Below are 17,756 nucleotides of genomic sequence, written 5' to 3'. Positions count from 1 at the left end.
AACTTGATATTTTAGTGGGGCAGCACCTTCAGTGGAACTCCCTGCCTATTGGTAGCAGGCAGGTGCCTTCACTGTACCCTTTTCAGAGCAAAAGTTGCCCTCTGTCAAAACAGAGACAGGGGGGATGTGTCACTGTTAATTCTCCTTGACCTCTTAGCAGCTTTCAATATCATTGTTCAAGTGATCCTTCTGGAGTGGCTATTTGAGTTAGGAGTGGGTGGCACTACTTTGCAGTGGTTCTGGTCCTACTTGGGTGGTTGTTTCTAGAGAGCTTTGGCCCCATAGGGCTCTCAGTGTAGGGTTTCCCCTATATAGGCAGGTCACAAAATGACACTTTAAAACCTATGTTTCTGTTGTCACAACAGAATTTCTAGGCGCCATTACTTGGGAAATGATGATGCTTATTATTATTATTATTATTATTATTATTATTATTATTATTATTTAAATTTCTGTATATTTGAAAGAAAAAATCTCAAAGTGGTTTACAACATGTTAAAACATCAAATAAAATAATCCAAAATAAAACAAATTCAAGCTTCAAGGAAAATATTTCAGATCCTTTTCTAAGCACCAGTTTGCTTTCCCCGTATTTATTTACCTACTTAATTTATTTAGCTGACCCATGGCAGAAGTAATCTAGGAAGCCAGTGCGGTATAGTGGTTAGAGTAAACTCTTCTGCTCACCTGTTTAAGAAAGCTAGAGGGGCAAGGCAGATGGGGATGTTAGTTGCCAACCTGGCATCCAGAGATCTCCACGTGGTCACAATTGGACCCGTGCCAGTTGCAAAACGTGCCTGGCACCTGGGGAATTTTGAACACTGTTTCCCAGGGTTTGATTTTATCCCCTAGATGCTCTTTAACATCTACCTGAAACCACTGAGTGCGGTTTTCCAGAGGTTTGGAGAACGTTGTCAGCAATATGCTGATGACACACAACTCTACCTTTCCTTTACACCTGCAGGTGAGGCAGTGGATGTGCTGGACAGTCGTCTTGACTTGGTAATGGACTGGATGAGAGCCAACAAACTGGAGCTCAATCCAGATAAGGTGGAGGCACTCTTAGTGGGCAGTTCCCTAGACCGAATGGCGGGGAGGCTGCCTGCTCTTGATGGGGTTGCATTCCCTCTGAAGGAGCCGGTATGCAGCTTGGGGGTACTCCAGGACCCACTGCTGACATTTGAGGCTCAGGTGGCCTCAGCGGCACAGAGTGCCTTCCATCAACTTTGGCTGGTGGCCTAGCTGTGCCCCTATCTGGACAAGGATAGCCTAACTTCTGTTGCCAATGCTCTGGTAACCTCTAGGTTAGTTTGCTATAACACGCTATATGTGGGGCTGCCTCTGAAGATGGTTCAGGAAGTTCAAGTAGTGCAAAATTCAGTTGCCAGGTTGTCCACTGGGGCAAGACACTCTGAACATATTACACCGATCCTGGTCTGACTGCCCTGCATTTATTAAATAAATAAATAAATTCAGGAAATGCTTTTCAGGACACTGTTTTTCAATATGATTTTGTGTAATAAACATACTTTTGCAAAGCAATTTCTCCTAATATGCACATTCTTTGTAAAGCATTTTTGCCTGATATAATGCATCTTTGTTAATGTCTGTCATTACTGGTAATTTTATTGTCTTATCTTCTTTGTAAACTGCTTTGAATGGTTTTTCTTAAATAAGTGGTGCATAAATTGTAATAAATAAATAAGTAAACAAAATAAAATAAAATAAAATATGAATGATTTTTAGAAAATAGTCAGCAAGAATAGGATGGAGAGCCCTCCCTGCATAATGCCAGCAAAAACTGAACAGCTGTGCTCCAGAAGTCAGCCAACCCACAGCTCCAGCTAAGAAGCGGATTGAGCAAGGGAAGGCGACATTCCCAGGAACTCCACACAGCCAAAGGATCAGGGTGGGGGAAGCCTCTGCACACAGACAGGCTGGAGGGAAGAAACTTACCCTGCCCATCAAAGCCATGCTGATATCAGAAGCGTTTGCATTGCACAAGGACTGGGCAGGTCACCCGGGTTGAACCATCAAATTATGCAGGTGGGATAAAAAAAGGCACCCCAAGCTTCCTGGTAGCTGTCCAGATGCCCCAAGAGAACCCCCTGAGCAGGACCTGCTGCAATAGCAACACTCCCACCTTGCAATTTCCAGCAACTGAAATTCAAAGAGGTTTAATCCTGGTGTCATTAAAGACTCTCGTTGGGAAGATGCCCCAGGTGGCCAAAAACGCTTTGCGCCTAATCAGTATGGAGGGAATTTTTGGTGACTGGAAGGAGAGCAGTACTTTTTGAAGCCGATGGTGGTAGTTTAAAAGTTTCACTGAACTGAGGTCTATTAGCAGAGGCCAAATTTGAAGGAGTTGCCTTAGATGATCTTTGACTTCTCTCGGATTATTCCACCTTGGGGACCTGGGGACACTGCTGCGTATAGTTAGACATATTTTGTTTGGCTGTAAAATCAGCGATTGAGAGTCCATTTGAGTTTTTAAGAGGTGACCACCAGTGCCACTTTCATGTCTAAAAGGGGAGGTACACCTCTGTCCCTTTAAATCCCTCGGAGGCAGGGTGTGGTTGTGCTGGAGCTGTAGTAAATGGGCCTCAATCTTTTGGTGGAGATTATCCACCTGCATGGAAATCCCTTTTATACTCTTAAAGATGCAGCGCAGGGTCCTGGTTATTAATTGGAAATGTTCTGAAACTCAGGGCTATTCTGACAGGGTAGTGTGTCCTAGACCTGGACCTGTTTTAACTCTTTTTATTACATTCTTTTTTTTTTTAACTCAATGTGCCAAGCTTATTTTGGGGCCACTTTATGCTTTATATATATCCGCATATTTGTTTTCTGGCGCTGGCAACTAAATCTTTCTTTTATTGTCTTAGGGTAGTTTAAATGTCATTACGCCAGCAATATCCCCTTAAATTTTGCCTGGTTGCTTGTCTCTAGCATATTTGTATTGTTTTAATTTGCTATGGCTGTATGCTAATGCAATAAAGGTTTGAATGAAAATTCAAAGCCAGACTACCCCTGGGCATGAAAGTTCTGCTTTCACAGTAGACCTCCAGATGGAGAGTCCTGCTGGATCAGACCAAAGATCTATCTAGTCCAGCACCCTCCTTTCATAGTGGCCAACCAAATGCCACAATGGGGAGCCCACAAGGAGGACCCAAATGTAACAGTAACTCTTCCCATCTGCAATTTCCACACCTGCTGTCCAGAAGTGTACTGCCTCCAAGGGAGGAGGGATGGAAGAACAAAAAATGTGTTTTACACAAAGTTGGGTCTGTACTGACTGGCAGCAGCTCTCCAAGATTTCAGGCAGAGAACCTTTCCAGCTCTGCTAGATTATTGAATCTGGGACCTCCTGCATATAAATCAGACACTCTGCCACTAAGCTGTGGCTTTCCCCCGCAAAATACAGTAAGTTCCTAGTCTTCATGGTTCTGAAGAAATAAGAACTTGGAACCTTCTGCATGCAAAGCAGGTGCTCTACCACTGATCTACAGTCCTTCTCTGTAGGTAGCACCCAGCCGGCAGCACATATGAATCTTATATGCAAAAAGAGCAAACACCATCCTGCCAAAGATTGCGGTCTACACAACCTCCAGTATCTCAGAAGTGAAGACTAATTTCGCCACCAGTGCAATAGAAACTTTCTGCTGCATGGCTGGCAAGGGAGCAGTATGAGTAATCTGCAAAGAAATGGGCAAGAGATGTGGGTTTCTCTGGAACTGGTTTCCTCCTTGAAAGCAACAGCAAGCAGGCAACCTCTTCCTGAAAGTGAGTTCACCTAGAAGTCCCCAGACAAGCCCTGTGGCTCACCAACTCTGAGCCACGTGTGATGAGGGCACATCAGTGTGCATAAGTAATACATGGAAGGTGCGCCAAATCTAGGGAACCAAGGTGCCTTTGGCCCCCTCAATATTTGTTTGAAGGGGGCCAGAACCCTTTAATGTTGAGGGTGCTCTGTGCATGTTAAAGGTAAAGGGGACCCCTGACCATTAGGTCCAGTTGTGGCTGACTCTGGGGTTGCGGCGCTCATCTCGCTTTACTGGCCAAGGGAGCCGGCATACAGCTTCCGGGTCATGTGGCCAGCTTCTGATGAACCAGAGCAGCACGTGGAAACACCGTTTACCTTCCCACCGGAGCGGTACCTATTTATCTACTTGTACTTTGACGTGCTTTCGAACTGCTAGGTTGGCAGGATCTGGAACTGAGCAACGGGAGCTCACCCCGTCACGGGGATTCGAACCGCCGACCTTCTGATTGGCAAGTCCTAGGCTCTGTGGTTTAACCCACAGCGCCACCTGCATCCCTCTGTGCATGTTGGGTGCATGTAATTGCATGTCACAGCTTCAGTGCCCAGCTTCATCACAGCGCTCTGTCTCCTCCAGAGACTGCAACATCACAGAAGTCTGCAATGGCCTATGCCGTGTCAGGGGACATGTGTGACATCACACATAAGCGATGCATGCTGGGACCTCTCAATCTTGGGAGCAACCTGGCACCTCTGGCACATGGTGCTTATGTGCCTTGAGGGCCCCAAAATCCCATTGCACACCAGTCAACATGTAAAGAGAAATGGGGAAGAAGATATTTTTTCCACTTCCAAGCTGGAAGAAGCAAAGCCTTTTATAAAACACACATAAGCTGAGTTATACAGATAAATCTGTTGATGACACAGTAATTCAAAAGCAGAATTGGGCATCTGTCCAAAGCAGACAAATCAAACCAGAGAATCAAAAACAATCTTAATTAAACAATTGGCTCCATAATAAGCTTCCAATATTAGAATTCTGCACCATACTGTATACACTGACAGCAGGATTGTGGCAGTGGATGGGAGGACAGCAAAAGAGACGACTTATCTGAATATCATTGCAAATCTTATGGGGTTAATAATAATAAAAATTTTATTATTTATAACCAGCCCACATGGGTGGCTTCCAACACATATAAAATCATAAAATATGGTTTTGCAATCCCAAGATGCTGAATATGGAACTTAACAGAGGAGCATAAGTTTAAGTGGAGCCTGACTAGGTCTTAGGAAGAACTTTTTGACAGAAAGAGCTGTTTGACAGTGGAACGTTACTTCCTCCTACATTAGAGGCTTTGAAACAGGGGTCAGATGGCCACCTGTCAGGGATTCTTGGACTAGGGGGCCCTTGGAGTCCCTTTCTACTAAATAGTTCTATGATTCATTGAAAGGAGATTCCATCTAAATAGTAATAATAATAATAATAATAATAATAGTTTTTTATTTATACCCCACCCTCCCTGGCCAGAGCCAGACTCAGGGCGGCTAACACCAGTAAAATTACAATCAAAAAATAAAATAAAATAATAATCCGATTTAAAATACAGGTTAAAATATAATTTAAAATTTATATTTTAATAGTATTAAATACTATTTAATACTATTAAAATAAGGCTGCATTTTAAATTATATTTTATTTTAAAATGCAGCCTTATTTTAATAGTATTAAATAGTATTAGGTATGTAGTAAATAGTATTTAATAGTATTAGGAAGAGCTTTCTGACACTAAGAATTGTTCAACAGAGTAACAGATTACCTCAAAAGGTGCTTGACTCTCCTTCACTGGAAGTTTTTAAGCAGGGTTTGAATGGCCACCTGTCAGGGATTCTCCTGCTGAGATTCCTGCATTGCAAGGGGTTGGACTAGATGACCCCTGGGGTACCTTCCAACTCTACAATTCTATGATTCTATGATACATAAGCTTATTTAAATGCATTATTTAAATGTCTATTTAAATTCCTCCTAATATATGCATTTTTCTACGTATCGGTTGGTTTCGAGAACCCCACAGCAAAATTCAGAGAAGTGTGATTTTTCGAAAGCATAGCTGCATTTTGGTTTGCCATAAGCAAATTACCGTATTTTTCACTCTATAGGATGCACCAGACCATAGGACACACCTTGTTTTAGAGGGGGAGAACAAGGGGAAAAAAATCTACCGCTCTCTGCTCAGCGCCCCTTCAGTGAAGCTGCAGGAGAAAGAGCCCCTTCCATTTCTCCTCCCGCTTGGCTGAAGGGCCGCTGCACAGGTCTCCCTCTCTGCTGAAGCCAGGAGAGTCTTCAGCAAAAGGAACCCAAAGCCTGCGGAGCGCAGCGGCTATCCCTCAAGCCTTCAGAGCGTAGTGCGAGTTCCCGCTGCGCTCCTCAGGTTTCGGGTTCCTTTTGCTGAAGCCGGGAGAGCAAGACTCTCCTGGCTTCAGCGAAAGGAACCTGAAGCCTGCGGAGCCCAGCGGGAACTCGCGCTGCGCTCCGAAGGCTTCAGGCGGCTATCCCTGAAGCCTGGAGAGCGAGAGGGATCGGTGCGCACCAACCCCTCTCACTCTCCAGGCTTCAGCGAAAGCAACGTGAAGGCTCCGGAGCGCGGAGGGAGTGCTCCTTCTGCGCTTCGGAGGCTTTGCGTTGCTATCGCTGAAGCCAAGGAGCCTGCATTCGCTCCATAGGACGCACACACATTTCCCCTTAATTTTTGGAGGGGAAAAAGTGTGCCCTATAGAGCGAAAAATACGGTAGTTATCATGAAAAATGTAAAAGAAAAATGGAATGACTCCTCCATCGCTAGATGGGGGTTAAACCTCCCCTTGTATAAGGTCATCAGGCACCCACCAACAGGGGTGCCAACTTGAATAAAATATTGTGGGGGCCCAGCTAAGCTCCACCCTGCATGTGATCACATGATGCAGTGCACACACACTATTTGAATGGGAATGCCCATCAACTTTGTGGGGGCCGAAGCTGCCACAACCCCTAGGAGTTGGCTCCTATGCCTACCAACTGAAGCTTGCAGCTTCAGTCCTGTTGTGTATATGAGCAGAGAGACAGGATTCAGGACCTCACTTTCATCCAAAAGCAGGTGAAACATAAATAGTGAGTCAATAAACCCTCTCCAGCTATCTCTCAGTGCATACCAATAAATAGCAAATAGAAACAGCTGGAGGATCTTATAGCTCTTGCTCCATTGGAAAGGAGATAGTTATGTTAATATATTGGCCCATTAGGTTGGCACTTACTGTCCAAAGGCCGGCTCTAAATTTCTCGCCTCGAATAGACTTCCAGCAGTTCAATGAGAGAAAACCTCGTATAATAGCTGGGCCTAACAAGACACAGGCTCATTCTCAAAACAGGCCCCTTCCTCAGAATTGGTATTTGGAGACAGCTGGCATTTATCTGCAAACAATAGGGAGGGCCCACAGGGTGAGCTCATACTGCTTTTGGAAGTTGAAGGACATCAGCTTTGGTTCTGTGGAAAAGTCAAGAGAAATGTGCCTCCCATGCCCTTACCCCATCAGCTCCTTGGGTTTTATTTTGAAAAAGTTAAGGTGATAGTCCTCATGTTTGCTGGAAGAAGTCGGAAAAATCTAAAGGCTTGTAACCAAGCTCCTTTAAAAAGCCCAAACTTATTTTTCCTTCTAAACCCCCTGGATCCAGAACACTGAAAAGAGAATCTTACTCCTTTCTGAGAATTCAAATGTTCAAATATATAAAAGGATGTCACATAGAGGAGGGAGAAAGGTTGTTTTCTGCTGCTCCAGAGAAGCGGACACGGAGCAATGGATCCAAACTACAAGAAAGAAGATTCCACCTAAACATTAGGAAGAACTTCCTGACAGTAAGAGCTGTTCGACAGTGGAATTTGCTGCCAAGGAGTGTGGTGGAGTCTCCTACTTTGGAGGTCTTTAAGCAGAGGCTTGACAACCATATGTCAGGAGTGCTCTGATGGTGTTTCCTGCTTGGCAGGGGGTTGGACTCGATGGCCCTTGTGGTCTCTTCCAACTCTATGATTCTATGATTCTATGATTCTATGAATTAATCTGGCAATGCTGACACATGCGCGCGCGCGCACACACACACACACACACACACACACACCTGGCCCATAGCTGTCAACTTTTCCCTTTTCTTGCGAGGAATCCTATTCAGAATAAGGGAATTTCCCTTAAAAAAAGGAAAAAGTTGACAGGTATGCCCTAGCCAAAAGAAGAAGAAGCTGTTGAACTTTATCACCATAGATTCAGGTCAAGCCCCTCCACTGCCCATTGCTATCTCCAGATTTCAGTCCCTCACCTGTGAAAGTGGGCAGCGTATTTTGCAAGTTCAGCGCATGGCAAAAACATGAGAGTTTGCAAAAACAGGCTCTGCCCATGGAAAGCTACATAATATTTTTTTGCAAAATCCAATCCGTGTACAGCTTGCTTCAGAGCAAAAGAAGAGGAGGAAGAGCTCTCTGCCCATGAGGAGCATACAATGAAGAGCTTTGACAGCGCAGGAAAAATCATTAGTTAGGAAATCATGGAGCCACAACTAAGTTCACAGCGGAGGCAAGCATTGAGCAGAAAGCGAGATAAATAAGAGACATTATCACTTTTCACCTGTCCACAACATACAAACCCACCACGTTACTCTTGCCTAGGGATGCAAAAACCTGTCCATTTCTGTTTCTCAATCTTCCAGTCTTAAATTCAGTTCCACATGTTTCCACGTCAGTATGCTTCTTCATTTTTTCAAATCCTTATAAAAAGAGCCAGGCACTAACGCCCCTGCTCAGGGCAGCCTCTCCACATGCCACCTGCCACCAGTTTGGGACTTCTTCAGGGTGCTGCCCATGTCATCAGCAGAGGACGCCAATGTGGAGTCACGACAGCTGCCCCATGTCCTGCAGTGGAATATACTCCACTGTGCAGTCTGAGCAACCAGAGGGAGGAGAAGCACCTCTGGCGGCAGCAGTTGCAATAGGCACCTCTGGAGGGTTCATCAAGCCTTGGGGGAGCAGAACCTTGATTCTCAGTCACCAAAAAAGGTGCCCAGACTTTTTGTGGTGCTCTCAAATAGAGAATCTTCAGATGCGAAATGAACCTGGCGCCCAGCTAATTTTGAACCCTGCTTACAATCCAAATCGGCCAAGCCAAATCATCCCTTAAGCCACTGGTCTTCAACCGGTGGGATGGGGGACCCACCAATGGGCCATGGCCTGGTCCAAGGTAGGCCACAGCAGCAGCATGCAAATATATGGTAAAAAAAAAAAATAAGAAGAAATTGATTAAAAAGTGGATCCTTGATCTGAAAAGGTTGATGATACCTGTTCTGGACTAGGGATGCAAAAATCTGTCCATTTTGCTTTCTCATTTTTACAATCTCCACATTTCACATCTGTTTGCTGGATCAGGCCTAAGAGGGCCCATCTACTCAGCATTTTGTCCTCACAGTAGCCACCCAAATGCCCTGCAAACAGGATCCGAACACAAGAGCAACTCTTCCCTCCTTCAGTTTCCAGCAACAGGTAGGGTCTAAAGTCTGCTGTCTAAATTGCTGGGATGCAGCACTGACATGACCAATGAGAGAGAGAGAGAGAGAACACACTCAAGGGGCCCCCACTTCAGCTTTGCTTTTGTGCCCCCACCCCCTTGCACCAAGCCGATCCCCCAGATCCCAGTGTCCAGCCCTGTGGAGGAGGAAATAAAGTTGCAAAGGGTAAGCAATGCAAATGACTGACTGAAAGAGAGAGACAGACAACGAACCCTGGTGATAAAAGAGAACTAAGGAAATGTAGCTCGGTGTGGAAGGTGGAAGCAAAGGCGTCAACAGCTCTGAGCTCCTCGCCTACATGGCAAGTGTCAACACATTCACCTTATCCAGTGGTGCTTTTTGGGGTGGCGGAGGAGGGAGAAGGCAGAAAGAATGCAAAACCCTGGCCCAGCTCCAAAGTTTTCTCCAGCAGAATAGAAGAGAAAGAGAGATGTCATTCCTTGCACTCTAATTGGCCTTCCCCCAATTTTTGCTCCATTCCTTCCTTTCTGCACCATTTCATGCTTATTCTGCTACGAAGCCAGACAATTGCTTTATAACTCTGGGGGACAGTTTGACCGTCTGCGAGCCAGACTGGAAGCAGGCGCACAGCAAATGCGGGAGAGGCCAAGCTTAGCACCCATTGGAAGAGATGAGGAACGTCTTTTGTTTTTAAATAATTGTCTCCTCCTTTTCGCCAAAGCTAAAATTTGTGTGTATATGTACATATTTAGCACATATACATATAACACACACATACCGTATTTTTTGCACCATAACACTCACTTTTTTCCTCCTAAAAAGTAAGGGGAAATGTCTGTGCGTGTTATGGAGGGAACGCCTACGGGTGGCATGCCTACGGATTTTCCTCCTCTAAAAACTATGTGCGTGTTATGGTCGGGTGCGTGTTATAGAGCGAAAAATACGGTATATCCTTAATTTGATAATCCAGGCAGAAGGGGAAGGGGCTTAATGTTTTGAAATAATTTCATCTTCCTTTTCAGCAAAACAAAAGTGTTTTATGTGCCTGTCTACAGAATCTTGTAACTGTAGAATTGGAAGAGTCATTTAGTCTAACCCCTCGAAATGCAGGAATCAAAGCCACAAAATCTCTGACCTGATGGCTTTCAAATCCCTATTTAAAAACCTCCAGCGAAGGGAAGTCCAACGCCTTCCCCTGCCAAAGAGTTCTTACTGTCAGGAATATGCACAACCTGCAGATTTAACACATAGAATAAGAGAGCAAGAAGAACGTACATTTAAAGAAGACTGGAAAACATTTATTGAATATATGGAAAATAACTGTATACAGCTGAAAAAGCGGAAAGGATTAAGATAAATGCAACAGAGTAAATAATTTTTGATGGATGTAAAAGTGGAAAATTTATTTGAATGGTTATCGTAAAATACGCAGGGATGTATGATATATAAAATGACCCATGGAAACAAAAGAGGGGAAGTCATTGGATATTTTAAAATTTGTAAAATGCTTTTTCGGAAGTAAAATTGAAAGTTTAATTTTAAAAAATATTAATAAAAAAGAGTCCTTACTGTCATAAAGTTCTTCCTAAGGTTTAGAAGGAATCTCCATTGTTGTCATTTGAATCCATTGGTTTGGGTGAGTCCTACCATCCGGAGCAGGAGAAAACAAGTTTGCTCCATCTTCCATGTGACAGCCTTTTAGATATTTGAATATGGCTATCCTATCTCCTCTCAGTCTCCTCTTTTCCAGGCTAAACATACCCAGCTCCCGCAACTGTTCCTCATAAGGCTTGGTTTCCAGACCATTAATCATCTTGGTCACCTTCCTCTCCACACATTCCACTTTGTCAATCTCCTTCTTAAACTATTGTGCCCAGAACTGCGCCTTGATCTGGACATCAGACTTCTATCTATCTATCTATCTATCTATCTATCTATCTATATCATCTATCTATCTACTTTATTTATCCAGTTCCCAACTTAGCCTACCTCACAAGATTGTTGTGGGGAATAAACAAAGTGCGGAGAACCACACTGAGTTTCTCAGAGAGAAAAGTGATACATGAATTCAATAAATAAGTACAAATAAATATGCAGGCCATTTCCCCTAATATAATACATTATTTTGACTACTTTCCCTAACACACACATATCTACCTGCACAGTTTTCTCCATTATTTCCAACCAAAGAACTGCATCACAACTCTGGAGAAGTGCAAATTTTGCAGGATAGCAACATTTCACTCCACATATTGTTTGAGGAAGAGCAAATCATGCAGGCTTGTGTTGAAATGCCAAGAAAGCCAAATTTGTTCTGCATCCCCTAAGTCAGGAAACCAGCCTGGAATTTCCTGCAGGAACAGAACATGTACGTGGCGGAAGACTCAATTTTTAAAAAAGAAAAAAGAAAAGAATAATGTGGACTAGCATCAACATATTTGGACTTGACCTGCAAAGCTGGCTTCAGTCTAGCCCTGCTTTGAACGTGACTCCATTCTGGTCCTCTTCTCAACGATGTGTCACCTGACTTTCACACCCAAACCCAAGTCTGGCTCTTGGATAAACACCCTTGCAGATGCCTTGAAGTCTGTAGGAGGGGGGCCGTTATTTTGCTCTTTCCCTCTCTTCACATCCTGCACCCCATCAACCTGCTCGCTCCCCCACCCACACCCATAAAAGCATCTGAAAAAGCAGCACCATTGTGGGGAGGGAAACACCATAAACTTTTTTTTTAAGGCAGAGAAACAGCTGGGAAAGCCATTACCCACTTTATGGGCCCCCCAAGATCAGGGCTGCCCCTTTCATTTGGGGGGCGGGGTGACCGTCTGCAGCCCCAATAAGGCCAAGGGGGGCGGGTCACCATAGTTCACAGGAGGTCCAAATTCAAGACTCCCCAGAAATAAAACCTGACCTCTAAACAGAACAGGGAAGATGGACAAAAGAAAACTTTCCTCAGCTGCCATAAAAGTAGTTAAGTGGGCTGGGCTTGAAGACCCCCCCAAAAAAAAACCAAGCCAAGTTTCTCCTTTGAAAGAAGCAGCATTTGATCCATTTCTGTTCCTAAAAGGACATCAAAATTTTGTTGGTTCTGCATTTGTAGGAACTCAATCCTTTAGTTTAGCAGCCCCAACATTTTGGCGCTCCCTGCCCATCGCTACTTGGCAGGCGCCTTCACTGTACTTTTTTCAGCACCTGCTAAAAACATTTTCGTTTAAACAAGCTGCCCCAGATGTTTAGAATGTTGGGGTGAGTTTTAATCGGTTTATAGTCTATTCTTATGTGAATTTTTCAACGCCTTACATTATTGCTGTTTATTTTTTCTTATTGGTTCATTGGGGGGGGGGAGTTACAATCAAGTGGTGTATAAATTTTATGAAATAAATAAAAGGAAGGGGAGTCTGTGACTCTCCAGTTGCTGGTGGGCCAACTACCATCAGCAACCCCAAACCATGATGATGGATGATGGGCAACATAAGGAAGGTCACAGATGCTCCACATCACCCCTCCTTATGAATGAAAATCAACTGTGCTGGAGCTTAAAAATTAATATGCAAAAGTTTAAAAGGTGCAAGGAGACAGGATAATAATATATTAAGGATGGAATAACAAATAAAGTGAATAACGCAACAAAAATAATAGCAGGTAAAGAAGATCGCACACAGGTGGAGGGAAATACTGGGCTGTGGGGGAGGGAGGTGAAGGGATTAATTGAAATTGTTAAAGATTGGTATAGGATTTAAGAGATTTAATTTTTTATAAAGATTCTATAAGGAAAGCAGAAAGCAGCAAGAAATATCAAGTAAAGGTATTGGAGAGGAGATCAGTGTAAATGAAAACATGAGACTTATGGTTTTGTTACATATGATTTTATTTCGGAGTTGTCTTTATTTTGGAGTTGTTTGTTGTAAAGAATGTATATTATGCAAATAAAATAATCAAGGGAGAAAATATGAAAAAAAAGAATGAAAATCAACTCAGTACTTTTGATCATGGTTAAGGTACCATTTCTTCTATGGCCCCCAACCCCAGTTCTCACACAAGCCCCTTCTGTCCCTTGAACAGGACGGGAAAGAAAGAACACAAGCTTCTCCTGAGGAATGCGGAAGAGTTTTTACAAAAGGGTATCTTTTAAAAATAGAAAAATATTACTGATCATAGAATCATAGAGTTGGAATAGACCACAAGGGCCATCGAGTCCAACCCCCTGCCAAGCAGGAAACACCATCAGAGCACTCCTGACATATGGTTGTCAAGCCTCTACTTAAAGACCTCCAAAGAAGGAGACTCCACCACACTCCTTGGCAGCAATTGATATGCTGAGCAATGTTTTAAAAATGTATCTGTAATATTACATAAAGTGCCAGCATGCTGTAGTGGTTAGATTGCTGGACCTAAGAGACATGGGTTCAAATCCAGCACTCAGCCATGAAACTTGGGAGTCAGTTCCTGCCTCTCAGGGTGACCTGCCACATGCAGTTGTTGTGGGGATTAAATGAGAATCTGAGAGAAAAAGGTCCAACATTCCAATCTGGCCATGAAGCACCCCAGGTGTGTCCAAGTCCCTGCCTCTCAGCCCGAACCACCTCACAGGGTTGGTGTGGGGATTAAATGAGGAGGAAGAAAATCAATTAGCCCACCCTGAGCTCCTTGGAGAAAATGGTGAGATATACATGCACTAAAAGAAAAAAGAGAGGAAATGCTTGCACCTGTGGAATGCGCTAGTTGGGTACTGCCCTAAGGGGTTTGCCATCGTCTTCGAGATAGTGATCCCATATCAGTCCCAAAAGATACTTGATGTCATCCTTACTTGAAAGCATTGTAGTAGTAATAGTAGTAGTACAGTCATACCTCGGGTTGAAGTAGCTTCGGGATAAGTACCGTATTTTTCGCTCTATAGGACACACTTTTCCCCCTCCAAAAATTAAGGGGAAATGTGTGTGCTTCCTATGGAGCGAATGCAGGCTCCTTGGCTTCAACGATAGCAACGCGAAGCCTCCAAAGCGCAGAGGGAGGCTTCGCGTTGCTTTCGCTGAAGCCTGGAGAGCGAGAGGGGTCGGTGCGCACCAGGCCTGAAGCCTTCGGAGCGCAGCGCGAGTTCCCGCTGGGCTCCGCAGGCTTCAGGTTCCTTTCGCTAAAGCCAGGAGAGTCTTGCTCTCCTGCCTTCAGCAGAGAGGGAGAGCTGCGCAGTGCCCCTTCAGCCAAGCAGGAGGAGAAATGGAAGGGGCTCCATTTCTCCTGCTGCTTCGCTGAAGGGGCACTGAGCAGAGAGGGGGAGATTTTTTTTTTCTTGTACTCCCCCTCTAAAACAAGCTGCGTCCTATGGTCCGTTAAAAAAATACGGTATTTTTGGGTTGCGCACTGTGGTGACCTGGAAGTAATGGAGTGTGTTACTTCCAGGTTTCGCTGCTCGCGCATGCGCAGACGGTCAAAATGACGTCACATGCATGTGCAGAAGCGGCGAGTTGTGTCCGCTTCTGAATACGAATGGGGCTCCGGAACAGATCGCGTTCGCATCCAGAGGTACCACTGTAGTTGTTATAATTACAGAAAACACCCTGTCCCTCACACACATACACACAAAAAGCAGAATCCTATAGCGGCCTAGAAATTTGATGTTTGACCACAGTGGAGCAGAGATCCCCATCTCCGTGTCAATGTGCTGATTCTGCTTTGATTTGGGATTTTCTCTCTCCAAGACCTGGCATGGAAATGGCATTGCCCATTGCCAAGAACAACAACAGTAATGGATACCTAAAATCCTGGACTGCCTCTTTGCTCTTGATAAAAGGCAGTTTTGCTAAAGAATAAAAAGTATGAAAGGTTACCCCGGGCTCCCAGCCAGCAATGCAAAACTCTGGGACCCATTCACTCCGATATCCCTGAATATTAGGAATCGCAGATGGTGTCTGAAACGGTAAAGAAGCGCTTGGCTGGATCAGGCCAGTGGCCCACCTACTCCAGCATCCTGTTCTCACAGTGGCCAACCAGATGCCCATTATAGGAAGCCCATAAGCAGGACCTGAGCACAAGAGCAGCCCTCTCCCCTCCTGTGGTTTCCAGCAACTGGCATTCAGAAGAATTGCTGGCTCCAGCTGCGGAGGCAGAGAAAAGCCATTGTGGCTAGCAGCAACTGATAGCCCTCTCCTCTGTGAATTTGACTCTAAATCCTCTTTTAAAGCCATCAAAGTTGGTGGCCATCTCTGCCTCCTGTGGGAATAAATTTCATAGTTTGCACTGCATGAAGAAGGACTTTCTTTTGGACTGAATTTCCTTTAGGACTGATGGTGGCAATCCCCCCCCCCCCCATAGGACTCCCTTCCTATTGAGATCAAGCAAGTTCCTTCACTATACAGTGGTACCTCTGGTTACGTACATCATTTGTTTCGGAGGTCCGTTCTTAACCTGAAGCACCACGTTAGCTAATGGGGCCTCCTGCTGCCACCGCACAATTTCTGTTCTCATCCTGAAGCAAAGTTCTTAACCCGAGGTACTACTTCCAAGTTAGCGGAGTCTGTAACCTGAAGCGTATGTAACCTGAAGCGTATGTAACCCAAGGTACCACTGTACTCTCTTCAGTGCCTATTAAAAGCATTCTTCTTTAGACAAGTCTGTCCAGATGTTTACAAAGTTGATATGAGTTTTAATCACTTGTTTTAACTTTTGGAATGTTTTAAATTATTGCTGTAACTTTTCATATTGATAATTTTACTGTTTTAACTTTTTTTCTAAAACTGCTTTGAGGTTTTGCTTTGCCTTTTTTTTTACAATCAAGTGGTGGTGTATAAATTTTAACAAACAAATAAAATAATTTTTATCCCTCCTTGGATATTCCAACATCCAGCTTTGCTGGGTGTCCATGAGATCTTGCACTACAACAAAGAGAGGAAAACTTTTATCTATGAAAGGCCTGGACCACACGTTTGGCCAGAGATGTTCTCACAGTAAACATTTTAGGGGGAGGGGGGCAATATAACCCGGTTCCTTCCAGAATGCTTGGAGGTGTGTGTCTGTGGAGAGGGGGCTGCTAACTTGCAGTCACACATGCAAAGGCACAAAAGGTGGCTTCTGAGATACTGGAGGCCCCAGCACTGCAGGGCTAGGCAGCACTATCTGGTTTTGAAGAGCAAAGCAAACATGAAGAAACATGTTTAACCTATGCTGTTGACATATAAAGGGGGATTTAATCTCCCCCCCCCTTTTCTTCTAGTTCTTCTTAGCAATTGCTGAGTTTTGAACAAAATAGTCCCAAGGGCAATTCTCCCCTGTGAAACAATATTTTAACATTTCATTATGAAATTGCAAGATTGCCTACGCAGAAATGGAGAGTGGGGTGGTGATGGTGCAGAAACCAGACCTTTGTCCAGTTTGCAAGCATGACGGCACACCAGTCATCCTAGTTCAAAACCAGCTTTCAGGAGGACAAGGACAGTCCTCTCATTTTGCAAAGCCCAAAGTCCACATCCCTCCATAGACAACCTTCGGGCCACTTGGTAAAGCAGAGGTGATCAACTTCAGGATCAAACTATTGGCCCATCTAGTCATAAGAAGATAAGAAGAGCTTGCAGGATCAAGTCCATCTAGTCCAGCATCTTATTCTCACAGTACCCAACTGGATGCCCTAATGGGAAACCCTCAATCTGGACCTGAGTGCAGCAACATATCCTTTCCAGTAGCTGGACAGGAAACCCTTGGGCATGGTTCTGCTATCACAGCCGGTCTCTTTAAGAGACTGGCTGCTGGATCAGGCTAAAGAGGGCTCATCATTGTCCAGCATCCTGTTCTGAGGTTGGCCAACCAGATGCTCCAATGCAAAGCCTTCAAGCAGAACCTGAGCACAAGAACACTCTCCTGTCCTGCTGCTTCCAGCAACTGGTATTCAGAAGCAGACTGTGGAGGCAAAGCCACAAACCTGAGGCACATCCATGCCCAATGGCTTGGCTGAAGGCAAACTCTGACTCACAGCAAGCCAAAAAAATGAAGTCTAGATGGGGTTTCACTGTGTGCCTTAACCACACTCTCACTTTCAGGGTGGAGGAATACCAAGGATCTAGGAAGAGCGGATGCCATCCTTTTGAGCTCTTCATGGGTTATCTTGAGGCACCTCTTCTACACACACACACACACACACACACACACACTGCAGCAGCAGCACAAAAGAGAGAATTATTCCATCATACCCACAACACATGACTCAGTTGCCTTCCAAAAACTTGGGAGTTGGGAGTCTTGGGAGGGAAAAAAACAGCCAGAAGATAGCACTGTAATTGGGCGTGATTGGGAAATCAGTCTGAGGGGGCCATACAGACAGAGAAATGACCACAGTCTTCTGCCTTTGGGTGGTAAGGTTTTTCAGTTTGTGTCCACAACTTTCTAAGCAACCTTCCAGAGGCCATGAGCCGGTTGTGGGCAAGGCTAGAGGAAAAGGTGAGCAGAGGAGCAGATGTGAATTTT

At 44.5% G+C, this 17,756-nt stretch overlaps 1 protein-coding gene and 1 long non-coding RNA gene across 8 annotated transcripts in view; both read right to left on the bottom strand.

The window, feature by feature from the left end:
* RXRA (retinoid X receptor alpha) overlaps window positions 1-17,756 on the bottom strand; it is a 128,247-nt gene that overhangs the window by 106,538 nt on the left and 3,953 nt on the right. The window lies entirely within an intron of this gene.
* Window positions 7,341-9,024, bottom strand: LOC308578623. The gene is made up of 2 exons (XR_014004042.1): window positions 8,895-9,024; window positions 7,341-7,486 (listed from the first exon to the last, which is right to left on the bottom strand). It is a non-coding gene; the product is annotated as an uncharacterized lncRNA (long non-coding RNA).

The sequence above is a fragment of the Podarcis bocagei genome, assembly GCF_964188305.1.
Source record: "Podarcis bocagei genome assembly, chromosome: Z".
Classification (NCBI taxonomy): Eukaryota; Metazoa; Chordata; class Lepidosauria; order Squamata; family Lacertidae; genus Podarcis; species Podarcis bocagei.
This window is presented reverse-complemented; position numbering and strand designations above follow the sequence as displayed.